The 12,959-nt window shown below is 39.3% G+C and overlaps 1 non-coding gene across 1 annotated transcript; it reads right to left on the reverse strand.

Moving 5' to 3' along the window:
* Positions 1-2,039: 2,039 nt before the first annotated feature.
* On the reverse strand, positions 2,040-2,203 carry LOC132537739 (U1 spliceosomal RNA). The gene has a single exon (XR_009549194.1). It is a non-coding gene; the product is annotated as a U1 spliceosomal RNA (small nuclear RNA).
* Between the last annotated feature and the right edge of the window lie 10,756 nt (positions 2,204-12,959).

The following is a 12,959-nucleotide window of genomic DNA, read 5'->3' on the forward strand; positions in this document are numbered from 1 at the left end:
CCGTATATGTACCAAGCCCCAGAGAAAACCCTGGTGGCAAAAAAGTAATAATAAGAAAATAAAAGTAGAGAGCTGGCAGGTAGTGCAGCAGGTTAAGCACACATGGCATGAAGTGCAGGGACTGGCTCAAGGATCCCAGTTCCAGCCCCCAGTTAACCACCTGCAGGAGGTTTGCCTCACAGGCAGTGAAGGAAGTCTTCAGGTGTCTTATCTTTCTCTCCCCGTCTCTGTCTTCCCCTCCCATCTCAATTTCTGTCTGTCCTATCCAACAACGATGACAGCAATAACAAGGATAAATAACAAGGGCAACAAAAGGGGAAAAAATAGCCTCCAAGAGCAGTGGATTCATAGTGCAAGCCCCAGCAATAAAAAAGAAAAAAAAAAGAAAGAAAGACCTATCTGGCGAGGACATAAATAACAACTATAATAATAACCACAACAACAATAAAAACAACAAAGGCAACAAAATGGAAAATAAATAAATTAAATATTTTAAAAAAAGGAAAAGAGAGAAAAGTTCAAAAAAATAAGTGTGAAGAGAAGTCAAAATCATTTTTCTAATAGTCAACATTTTGAAAAAACACCATCTAAAAATAATGTTCATTTCTAGCATCTTTTATAAAGTTGTTTCTAAAACATAAATCACAGAAATTTTATGCTGTGTAGTTGCAGACACATTACAAATATTTTCCCAATGAAATTTTTTTATTATTAAATGCTATGCCCAATTAAGTACAGTTAATCGTTTTGGTGTAAGATGAGTTACTGAGTTCTTTTCCCTGAGGGAAAAAACAGTCCTCTGGCTTTAGATTATAGAATAAACAGCTGAAATCAATCAAACATCATTCTAGCTCCACAAGATTCTCCTTTATATGTGCTCACTTTGCTTAGATACCACTGACATGAAAGAAAACAAAACAGTTTTACTGACCCAGTATAGTAGTATGGTTTAGTCTGATATGTCTCAGGGCTTACATATCCTACAGTTCAGGTTCTTGGAAGATACAGCTCACTAACACTAGTAATGTTTTTGAATAGTGGCTGGGAAAGGAAATATTCTAACACACTTATCTTGATTTCAAGAAATGTATATCTATGTTAATAAGAAACTTACTTAATTACTCATTGGCCCCTTTATTTGAAAACATAAAATAACACCAATAATAAGAGTGCTACATTTTTATGCTTGTCTCTAAGAAATTAAGATTCCATAAACTGTTCTATTTTATGTAGTATTAGAAATATTCATAATAACCTGAACTTTAATAATCAAAATTATAAATTATAGAACAGTACCTTTTAAAATTTATTCTGCAGGAGGGTCGCTTCACAGGCAGTGAAGCAGGTCTGCAGGTGTCTTTCTCTCCTCCTCTCCATCTTGCTTTCCTCTCTCAATTTCTCTCTGTCCTGTGCAACAACATTAACAACAACAATAACAGTAGCAACAACAATGGGGAAAAGATAGCCACCAGGAGCAGTGGATTTGTAGTGCAGGCACCAGCTGCAGCAATAACCCTGGAAGCAAAAATAAATAAATAAAATTTATTTAACAAGACGCTTTTTCCCTGAAAAAATCATGTACTTATTGAGTACATTTCTGTTGTATCTTTAAAAGATTTCAGCATTTAAGAAACAGAAACAGAATGCCATGATCACAGTTTTAATTAGCACTAATTTCCCCCTTTTTGTTCTGTCTCTCTCTCTGTGTCTCTCTCTGTCTCTCTCTCTCATTGATTTAATAATGATCTAATGATCTACAAGACCAAAGGATAAGAGATGTACAATTCTTCACAATTTCCACCACCAGAGTTGCTGATCCTATACCCTCCATTGAAAGTTTTTCTGTTCTTTATCCTTCTGGGAGCAGAAGGTGGAAGATCTGGCTTCTGTAATTGCTTCTCCACTGGATATGGGTATGGCAGGTTGATCCATATTCCCAGCCTGTTTCTATCTTTCCCTAGTGAGGCAGGGCTCTGGAGAAGTGGGGTTCCAGGGTACACTGGTGAGGTCATCTTTTTTGTTTGTTTTTGTTTTTTTTTCAGGGGAGAGCGCGAACACAGTCCCCCAATACCACAAATTATGCAGTAGAGTTTCCCACATTTGGGGAAATCGCAGGGGTCAGCACATCCGGAGTGCAATGGATAAGCCTCGCCCTGGGAAAACCACCTTCGTGATCATGGTATCTCCCCTGCCAGGTAAGTATAACAAGACACTTTTACAGGGAGAGATATACTAGACATTGAAAACAAGCTACACTTTCGTTCTAATTGTGAAGAAAGTATTTTGTTGTTGTTGTTGTTTCCAGGGTTATCACTGGGGTTTTGGTGTAGGCACTATTAATCCAAGGCTCTTTTTTTAAATTCCATTTTATTTGTAGGACAGAAAGAAATTGAAATGGGAAGGAGAAGCGGTCCCTCTGTAGGTAAGGAGTGGAGATCTTTGCCAGGCTCCTTGCCCACAGTACTATGTGAGCTTAACTGAGTGTGCCACTGCCTGGCAGGTGATTAAATTCTTAATAAGAAAATTTCTTCTGACCATTAAATTTAGATAGATAGTTAGATAGAACAGTTAGATAGAACAGTTCTCATAAAAGAATCATGCAGAATTGTATCACTTCCCATCAGAGAAATGCAACTTAAAACCACACTGAGGGTGTGGGACAGTGTCCCATCCACTTGAGCTCACATATTACAATGCACAATGCCCTGAATGCACAAGGCCCTGAGTTCAAGCCCTCAATTCCCATTTTCAGAGGGACAGCTTTTCAAACAGGGAAGCAGCGCTGTGAGTCAGTCTCCCTCTCCCTCTCTCTTGTTCTCTCTCCCTCTCCCCCTCTCCCTCTCTCTCTCTCTCTTTCTCTCTCTCCATTTTTTTCTCCCTACCCCTCTCAGTCTCTATCCAATTATTATATAAATAAAGAAATTAAAATTTTACCTAACTACTATGAGAGTGGCCTACATCAACAAGAAAGAGAATAAGTGTTGCAGAGTATATAGTGAAAAATAAATTCTGTTTCATTACTATTGGGAATGCAAACTAGTTCAGCCATTGTGGAAAATAGGATAGAAAAAAAATTTTTTTCCTCTAGGCTTATCGCTGGGACTAGGTGCCTGCACTATGAATCCACTGCTCCTGGAGACCATTTTTTTCCCATTATTGTTGCTCTTGTTGTCATTGTTAGTATTGTTATTGCTGTTGTTGTTGGACAGGACAGAGAGAAATCGACAGAAGAGGGGAAGACAGAGAGGGGGAGAGAAAGACAGACACCTGCAGACTTGCTCCACTGCTTGTGAAGTGAGCCCCTTCCCCCGCAGGTGGGGAACCAGGGGCTTAAATTGCTCCCTGTGCTTCAAATCATGTGTCTTTATCCTGCTGTGCTACCACCCAGCCCCCAGGACAGAAATTCTTAAATAGTAATGAAAAAGGACCAGGCGGTGGTGCAACCTGTTAAACTCACATATCATCATGCACAACAATCCGGGTTTGAGCCCCCACTCCCTGCCTGCACAAGGGATACTTCACAAGCAAGGAAGCAGGTCTGCAGGTGTCTCTCCATCTCTCCCTCAGTCTATCTCCCCCACCTTCTCAATTTCTCTCTGTCCTATCTAACTAAAAAAAAAAAAATAGGAAAAAAGTGAAAAAAATGGCCACCATGAGTGGTGGATTCATTCATGTTGTTGGCACCAATCCCTAGTAATAACCTTGGTGGCAATAAAAAATTAGTAATAATAGTAATGGAAATACCTTATGATCCAGCAATACTACTACTAGGCATTTATCCAAAAGATATGAAAACACCAATTCAAAGGGACATAGGAATCTCCATGTTAATAGCTGCATTATTCACAATAGCAAAATATGGAATCAACCTAAATGCTCATGGACAAAAGACTACATAAAGAAGATACATAAGACATATACTCAACACAGTACTGCTGAGCAATTAAAAAAGATAATAATTGTATCCTTTGAGACAAAATGGTTGGAACTAGAAGTGATTATAATTAATGAGGTAAGGAAGGAGATGAAAGACAACTACCAGATGGTTTCACTCATACATGGAATATAGAGAATTAAAACTCAAGAACTTGTCAAAATAAAGATTTTTTTTTCAAGTAGCCAACACATTTCTAAAATCTTGGGATAACTCTGGTGATTATCATTGGAACTGTGTGGGCACAAAAGTTTGATGATGGGAGTCTGACGGTAGCGCAGCAAGTTGAGCACATGTGGCGCAAAGCACAAGGACTGGTGTAAGGATCCGGTTCAAGCCCTTGGCTCCCCACCTGCAGGGGAGTCGCTTCATAAGCGATGAAGCAGGTCTGCAAGTGTCTTTCTTTCCCCCTCTCTGTCTTCCCCTCCTCTCTCCATTTCTCTCTGGCCTATCTAACAATGACGACATCAATAACAACAATGATCACAAACTACAACAACAATGAAAAACAAGGGCAACAAAAGGGAAAATAAATTTAAATTTTTTTTAAAAAGTTTGATGATGGGAGTAGTGTGGAACAATACCACTATTACCTGATAATCTTGTAAATTATTATTAATAACATAATTAAGGTTCAGAATTATAGTATTTCTTCTTATAATGTCAACTGTACTATATTTAAATATGTCCTATTTAATACTTAGTATCTGCCTTTCATATATTACAAAAACAATGCATTATTATGCTTTATTTCTATACATTATCCCATTTTGGAAAGGCTTATTTATTGGATTAGTGGGTGAGGGAGCAAGGGTAGGGCTCTGCCATTTGCAGTACTGAAGAGTAAACTGGGAACCTCACACAGGCAAGTCCTGCACTCTACCACTGAGTCACTACACATGATCTAAGGAATTTCAAATGAGTCGTCATTTTAAAACAATCTGTTGCCTTCTTAGTTTGCTTAAATGAGCTCAGATAATGCTATCCTATCAGAATAAATTCAACTTTTATTACATAGAGAGATTTTCACTAAATTCACTTTCATAAAATAATATCAAGTTAGTGACTAGAATACTCTGGCATCATCATAATTAATGGCAGGGAGAAATAGTTCAGAGGAAGCATGCATGATTTAACAACCTTGGAGTCATGATTTTTATTTGGGTAAAGTAAGAGAGAGATGAGGAAACAGTAAATATTTTAGATAGAGTATTTTCTATTAGTTTTCAAAAATAGCTCCTATTCCCATCAGTCAGGTGGAATTCTTCAAATGACATCAACAATGAAAAATAAGTTATATTTACTTGTCCAGCAAAATTACCCCAAGAATAATGATACACATCCCACCTGCTTTAAAGAGGGATTCAACAGGAATTTATGTTTATATTTTATATTTATATTTATTTATGTTTATGTTATGTTATATTTACGTTTATTTACATTTATAGCTGGGACTTGATGTCGGCGCTATGATTCCCACTCCTGATGGCCTTTTTTTTTTTTTCCTATTTTTTATTAGCTAGGACAGGAAAATTGAAAAGGACGGGGATATAAAAAATAAATACCAACACCTAGAATTGCCAAAACCATCCTAAGGAAAAGAAACAGAAATGGAGGCATCACACTCCCAGACCTTAAACTATATTATAAAGCCATCATCATCAAAACAGCATGGTACTGGAACAAAAATAGGCACACAGACCAGTGGAACAGAATTGAAAGCCCAGAAGTAAATCCCAACACCTATGGGCATCTAATCTTTGATAAGGGGGCCCAAAGGATTAAATGGAAGAAGGAGGCTCTCTTCAATAAATGTTGCTGGGAAAACTGGGTTGAAACATGCAGAAGAATGAAATTGAACCACTTTATCTCACCAGAAACAAAAATCAACTCCAAATGGATCAAAGACCTAGATGTCAGACCAGAAACAATCAAATACTTAGAGGAAAACATTGGTAAAACACTTTCCCATCTACACCTCAAGGACATCTTTGATGAATCCAACCCAATTGCAAGGAAGACCAAAGCAGAAACAAACCAATGGGACTACATCAAATTGAAAAGCTTCTGCACATCCAAAGAAACTATTAAACAAACAGAGAGACCCCTCACAGAATGGGAGAAGATCTTCACATGCCAGACATCAGACAAGAAACTAATCACCAAAATATATAAAGAGCTCAGCAAACTTAGCACCAAAAAAGCAAATGACCCCATCCAAAAATGGGCAGAGGAAATGAACAAAACATTCACCACAGAGGAGATCCAAAAGGCTAACAAACATATGAAAAACTGCTCTAGGTCACTGATTGTCAGAGAAATGCAAATTAAGACAACACTAAGATACCACCTCACTCCTGTAAGAATGGCATACATCAAAAAGGACAGCAGCAACAAATGCTGGAGAGGATGTGGGGACAGAGGAACCCTTTTACATTGCTGGTGGGAATGTAAATTGGTACAGCCTCTGTGGAGAGCAGTCTGGAAAACTCTCACAAGGCTAGACATGGACCTTCCATATGACCCAATAATTCCTCTCCTGGGGTTATACCCCAAGGACTTCATAACAGCCAACCAAAAAGAGGTGTGTACTCCTATGTTCATAGCAGCACAATTCATAATAGCTAAAACCTGGAAGCAACCCAGGTGCCCAACAACAGATGAGTGGCTGATAGAGCTGTGGTATATATACACAATGGAATACTATGCAGCTATCAAGAACAATGAACCCACCTTCTCTGACCCATCTTGGACAGAGCTAGAAGGAATTATGTTAAGTGAACTAAGTCAGAAAGTTAAAGATGAGTATGGGATGATCCAACTCATCAACAGAAGCTGACTTAGAAGATCTGAAAGGGAAACTAAAAGCAGGACCTGATCAAATTGTAAGTAGGGCACCAAAGTAAAAACCCAGTGGTGAGGGGTAGACATGTAGCTTCCTGGGCCAGTGGGGGGTGGGAATGGGTGGGAGGGATGGGTCACGGTCCTTTGGTGATGGGAATGGTGTTTATGTACACTCCTAGCAAAATGTAGACATATAAATCAGTAGTTAATTAATATGAGAGGGGGAAATCAATTGTATGTCTCAAAGGTTCTCAAAAGACAAACTGAATCTTTTTAATAGATAGGCTACGTATTTGATATGCGGACTCTCTCAAAAGCCTAGACCAAGTAGATTAGAAGCTTCCAATAGCACAGCTATATACAAGATACTGGGTACTGTACAGCAAACCATAACAAAGGGACTTTTCAAAGTTAACCCAATTAACAAATAATGTGATGATAATATTAACTATTGATTGTCTTTTCGAACCCTAAGACAGCAGGAACCTCACATCTTCACTATAGAGCCCCTACTTCCCCCAGTCCTGGCACCCTTGGATAGGGCTCACTTTCCCGTATGCATCTCCCAGTCCATACCAAATAATATTGCATCTGCCGATCACAACCTAACCAAAGCAACGATTGCCATCTCAACATGCTTCACCTCAGAGTGTATCCAGAGACTTCACGTGTGGAATGACAACCCTTCAGCTTCATTACTCGGATGAGACCTTTCCTTTTATAGTACACTCTAATTTCATCTCAGGTAGTTCACTTTCTAACAAAGTCCCATAACCTAGACATACACCAGTTTCTGTGAGAGAGAGCGTATGTGCACACGTATACATAAACTACTGCAAAATATATACCTGAAAGCAGGATTACACTAGAGTTTGCAGTGAGTACCTCCCTAACACTTCCTCTCCACTATTCCAAACTTGGGATCCATGATTGCTCAACAAATTGTTTGGCTTTGTATGTTAACTCTCTTTTCAATCACCAGGTTCCAGATGCCACCAGGATGCTGGCTAGGCTTCCCTGGATTGAAGACCCCACCAATGTGTCCTGGAGCTCAGCTTCCCCAGAGACACACCTTACTAGGGAAAGAGAGAGGCAGACTGGGAGTATGGACCGACCAGTCAACGCCCATGTTCAGCGGGGAAGCAATTACAGAAGCCAGACCCTCTACCTTCTGCAACCCTCAACGACCCTGGGTCCATGCTCCCAGAGGGCTAGAGAATGGGAAGGCTATCATGGGAGAGGGTGGGTTATGGGGATTGGGTGGTGGGAATTGTGTGGAGTTGTACCCCTCCTACCTTATGCTTTTGTTCACTAATCCTTTCTTAAATAAAAAATTTAAAAATAAAAAATAAATAAATAAATAAATACCTGGGACTGGGAGGTGGCGCAACTGGTTGAGCGCACATGTCACAGTGAACAAGGACCCAGGTTTGAGCCCCCAGTCCCCACCTGCAGGGGGAAAGCTTTGCGAGTGGTCAAGCAGGGCTGCAGGTGTCTCTCTGTCTCTCTCCCTGTCTATCTTCCCTCCTCCTCTCAATTTCTGGCTGTCTCTATCCAATAAATATATAAAGATATTAAAAAAACAGATACCTACACACCTGCTTCCCACTCATGAAGTGGCTCCCCTGCAGGCGGATCGCAGGGGCTTGAACCTGGCTCCTTGCGTCTGGCAATATGAGCAATTAGCCAGATACACCACCAACCATCCCTGGGATTACATTATTGCCAGGCAACTTAAAACTGTATCCCAGAATAAAGATGAAGGATATTTATACCCTATACCAATACTTGACATTTAGGGCCAGGTGATGATGCACCTGGTTGGATGCACCTGCTACAATGCGCAACGAACTGGGTTCGAGTACTTGCATGCTGAGCACATTGAGAGTAATGAAGTAGCATTGCAAGAGTCACCCCCTTCACCCTGTCACCCCCTTCACTCGATTCCTAGGTGTCTCTAATACATAAATAAACACAACACAAAAAAACTTTAAAAAATATTTGAAATACCTGGCATTTAGTAATATGAAATGTTATTTATCTCCACAAACTGGAATGAGTTTTCCTAGTAAATGAGGACAATCTCCACAGGGAGAAAAAGGGGTCACTTTGAAATATACCTTCCTAACACGATATGTGCACAGGTAAAAAATAATAACTGGCTCAAACACAAGGGCATTATTAGACACTAAGTGACCCAAGCACTGGGGAATATTACACACTAGCCATAGCTAGTTTAACATTTCTAACCATGAAGTTGGATAGGAGAGGAAAAATGAAACTGTTGTGAAGTTCACACTCTGGTCATATGACATTAAAAACTAAAAGTTCTGTGAGATATATTCCAATAACGAAAAGAAAGAAGGAAAAAAATGGAAGAAAGCAAATAAGCCATGTAATTAAAGTTTCTGAAAAAAAGGAGGGGTAATAAAAATTCTTAAAAAGTAATAGAAGTGTACATAAACACCATTCCCACCACCAAAAGAATGTATCCCATCCCACCCTCTATCCCCCACCCCCGGCCCCATGAAGCCAAACATACACCCTCACCCTCAACCCAGAGTTTTTACTTTGGTGCCCTTCTCCAAATTTAGTCAAATCTTGCTTTGAGTTTCCCTCTCTGTTCTTCTTTCTCAACTTCTGTTTATAAGCTAGGTCATCCCATACTCATCTTTATCTTTCTGACTTAGCTCACTTAACATAATTCCTTCTAGCTCCATCCAAGATGGGTCACAGAAAGTGGGTTCATTGTTCTTAACAGCTGCATAGTACTCCACTGTGTATATATACCACAACTTTCTCAGCCACTAATCTGTTGTTGGGCACCTGGATTGCTTCTAGGTTTTAGCTATTATGAATTGTGCTGCTATGAATGTAGGCATATGAATATCTTTTTGGTTGGGTGTTATGGAGTCCTTGGGTTATATCCCTAGGACAGAAATTACTGGGTCGTATGTCTAGTCTTGTGAGTGTTCTCCAGACTGCTCTCCACAGCGGTTGAACCAATTTACATTCCCACCAGCAGTTCAGAAGGGTTCCTCTGTAACCACAGTCTCTCCAGCATTTGTTGCTGCTGTACTTTTTGATGTATGCCATTCTCACAGGGGTTAGGTGGTATCTCATTGTTGTATTTATTTGCATTTCTCTGACAATCAGCAACCTGGAGCAATTTTTCATGTGTTTGTTAGCCTTTAGGATCTCTTCTGTAGTGAATGTTCTGTTCATATCCTCTGCCCATTTTTGGATGGGGTCATTTGCTTTTTTGTTGCTAAGTTTGCTGAGCTCTTTGTATATTTTGGTGGTTAATCTCTTGTCTGATGTATGGCATGTGAAGATCTTCTCCCATTCTGTGAGGGTCTCTTTGTTTTTTAATTAATTAATATGAAAGGGGAAAAATTGATTGAATGTCTCAAACGTTTTAATGCGGGGGTCGGGCAATGGCGCAGCGGGTTAAGCACATGTGGCGCAAAGCGCAGAGACTGGCGTAAGGATCCCAGTTCGAGCCCCCGGCTCCCCACCTGCAGGAGAGTCACTTCACAGGCGGTGAAACAGGTCTGCAGGTGTCTATCTTTCCCTCCCCCTCTCTGTCTTCCCCTCCTCTCTCCATTTCTCTCTGTCCTACCCAACAACGAACAACATCAACAATGGCAACAATAACAACCATAATGAGGCTACAACAAGGGCAACAAAAAGGGGGAAAATGGCCTCCAGGAGCGGTGGATTCATGGTGCAGGCACCGAGCCCAGCAATAACCCTGGAGGGAAAAAAAAAAAACAACGTTTTAATGCACAGATCATAGGCTGAGTCTTTGATATGCTGACTCTCTTAAAAGCCTATACCAGGGAGAACAGAAGCAACTAGTGCCACAGCTATATACAAGTAATATCAAAGGGCATAAACTATGGTGATGTTGTGTATGATACAGCAAATCCTAACAAAGGAAATCTTTAAAGTTAACCCAATTGCCAAATAATGAAGGGAGGATGGACAACATACTTTATGCTACACCTGAGGGAGATGGGTCGATATTGGAGCAGCTTGGAATGTTGCTACTGATGACCACAGAATGTGAGCTCAGATCTACAGGGACGCAGAGGTCACATAGAATCCTAAGCTGAATATGTGCCCCAGATTGCATAAAATCGATGGGGTTTACAGTCAACAACATTTATACACCTTTCTCATATTTGGGAGCTACTCTCTTCCCTGATCAGTGTTCTGGTCATTTTTCCAGCCATGACATCATCTACCCAGACAATAACTAGGATCCACCTGCATATCAGATTACAGGCTCAGGGGGGAAAAAAAACTAGTATAGCCACAGGCCCTTTGGACTATAACTAAAATATGCCTACTAGCTATCTACAAAATGAAGCGCCCCCCCCCCAACTCTTCATCTGCACTATTCCAGCCTTTAGGTTCATGATTAGTCAACAACTTGTTTGGCATTATATTTTAACTATCTTTTCAGCCACTAGGTTCCAGATGCTAGCATGATGCTGACCAGACTTCCCTGGACAGACAACTCCACAAATGTGTCCTGGAGCTCTACATCCCCAGAGCCCCACCCCAGTAGGGAAAGAGAGAGGCAGGCTGGGAGTATGGATCAACCTGTCAATTCTCATGTTCATCGGGGGAAGCAATTACAGAAGCCAGACCTTCCACCTTCTGCATCCCACAATGACCTTGGGTCCATACTCCCAGGGGGTTAAAAAATAGGAAAGCTCTCAAGGGAGGTGATGTGATATGGAGTTCTGTTGGTGGGAATTGTGTGGAGTTATACCTCTCTTATCCTATGGTTTTGTCAGTATTTCCTTTTTATAAATAAATTTAAAAAAAAAGAAAAAGTGGAAAAAATTCTTTAAAATACTAGTACCCAAAATTTCTCAGTATGGAGAAAACTATAGATTTGTAGTACTGATTTATATGGAAAATAAAATCTATACCAAAATGGCTCAAGAACTGTTTCAATTCAGAAATGTAATCAAGATGATTTTTAAAAAAAGGAGCAAAAAAGACAGGTGAACAAAATTAATTAATAATAAATTCCTTGTTGGAATATCTGTGAGCCAGAAAACAAAGAAATACCATTAACGTAATAAGGAGAAACCTATTAGCTTGACTTCACTTAAACTTCCAAAAAAAAAAAAAAGCAGGTAAAATAAAAGGTTCTTTTGGGGGGGGAAAATTCAAAGGAGTTCATCACCAGCAATCCCGTACTGTAATAAATATTAAAAATTCTCTGAAGGAAAATAGTATATGATAAAATTCTGGTATAACCTCAAAACAATAGAACAATACAACTGAAATTGCATGAGTAAACATAGCAACACATAGCCCAATATATGTTTTTAAAATTAAAGTTACCATTATGAACCTCTTCAGGAAGAACACTCAAACTTCAGATGGCTTCACTGTTTTACCAAGTAACTAAGGAAAAGTAATTCCAAGTCTGTACAATGTTTTAAAGAATACAAGAATAAACACAGTATAATTAATTTTATAAGACTAGTATTACCCTACTACTAAAACCTAGTCATTGCAGAAAAAGAAAACTATAGCTTAATAATACTCATAAAAATGATCACAAGTTTTATAAAGTTATATATCTAGAAATTCATGGTATCTTGACAAAATAGGGTTATAACTTTGGTAACATAACAAAATTGTCTATTTTAGGAGTAAAATTTCCTATCTCTCTAAAATAATTATTTCTATATGTTTGTCACCAAGGGGCCAATATCTATTCACCACAGTCTGAGTCCTTCTCTTTTTACCTTGTTTCCTTTTTTTCATCTTTCATGACCTTTATTCTGCAACCAGACTGTTTGCTTCCTTTGTTACCCGTTCCCTTGTTTTGCTTCTTCATATCCCACACTGATATCATATCCTGATAATACCTCAAATTTTATTTCAACAATTTTATTATTATTTATTTAATAGATAGAAACAGAGAGACATTGAGAGGAAAAGGGGAGATTGAGAGGGAAAAGAGACCTGCAGCACTGCTTCAAAGCTTGTTAAGCTTTCCCCTTGCAGATGAGGATCAGGAGTTTGCACCCAGGTCCTTGGGTACTATAGTGTGTAAGCTTAACCAGGTGAACCACTGCCCTCTCAAAACTGTCTTATGCTGTCTTTATTATGTTTAATTCTTCTCACCTTTTGCTCTTCTTGATTATTT

Source organism: Erinaceus europaeus, chromosome 3, assembly GCF_950295315.1.
Source record: "Erinaceus europaeus chromosome 3, mEriEur2.1, whole genome shotgun sequence".
In the NCBI taxonomy this organism is placed as follows: Eukaryota; Metazoa; Chordata; class Mammalia; order Eulipotyphla; family Erinaceidae; genus Erinaceus; species Erinaceus europaeus.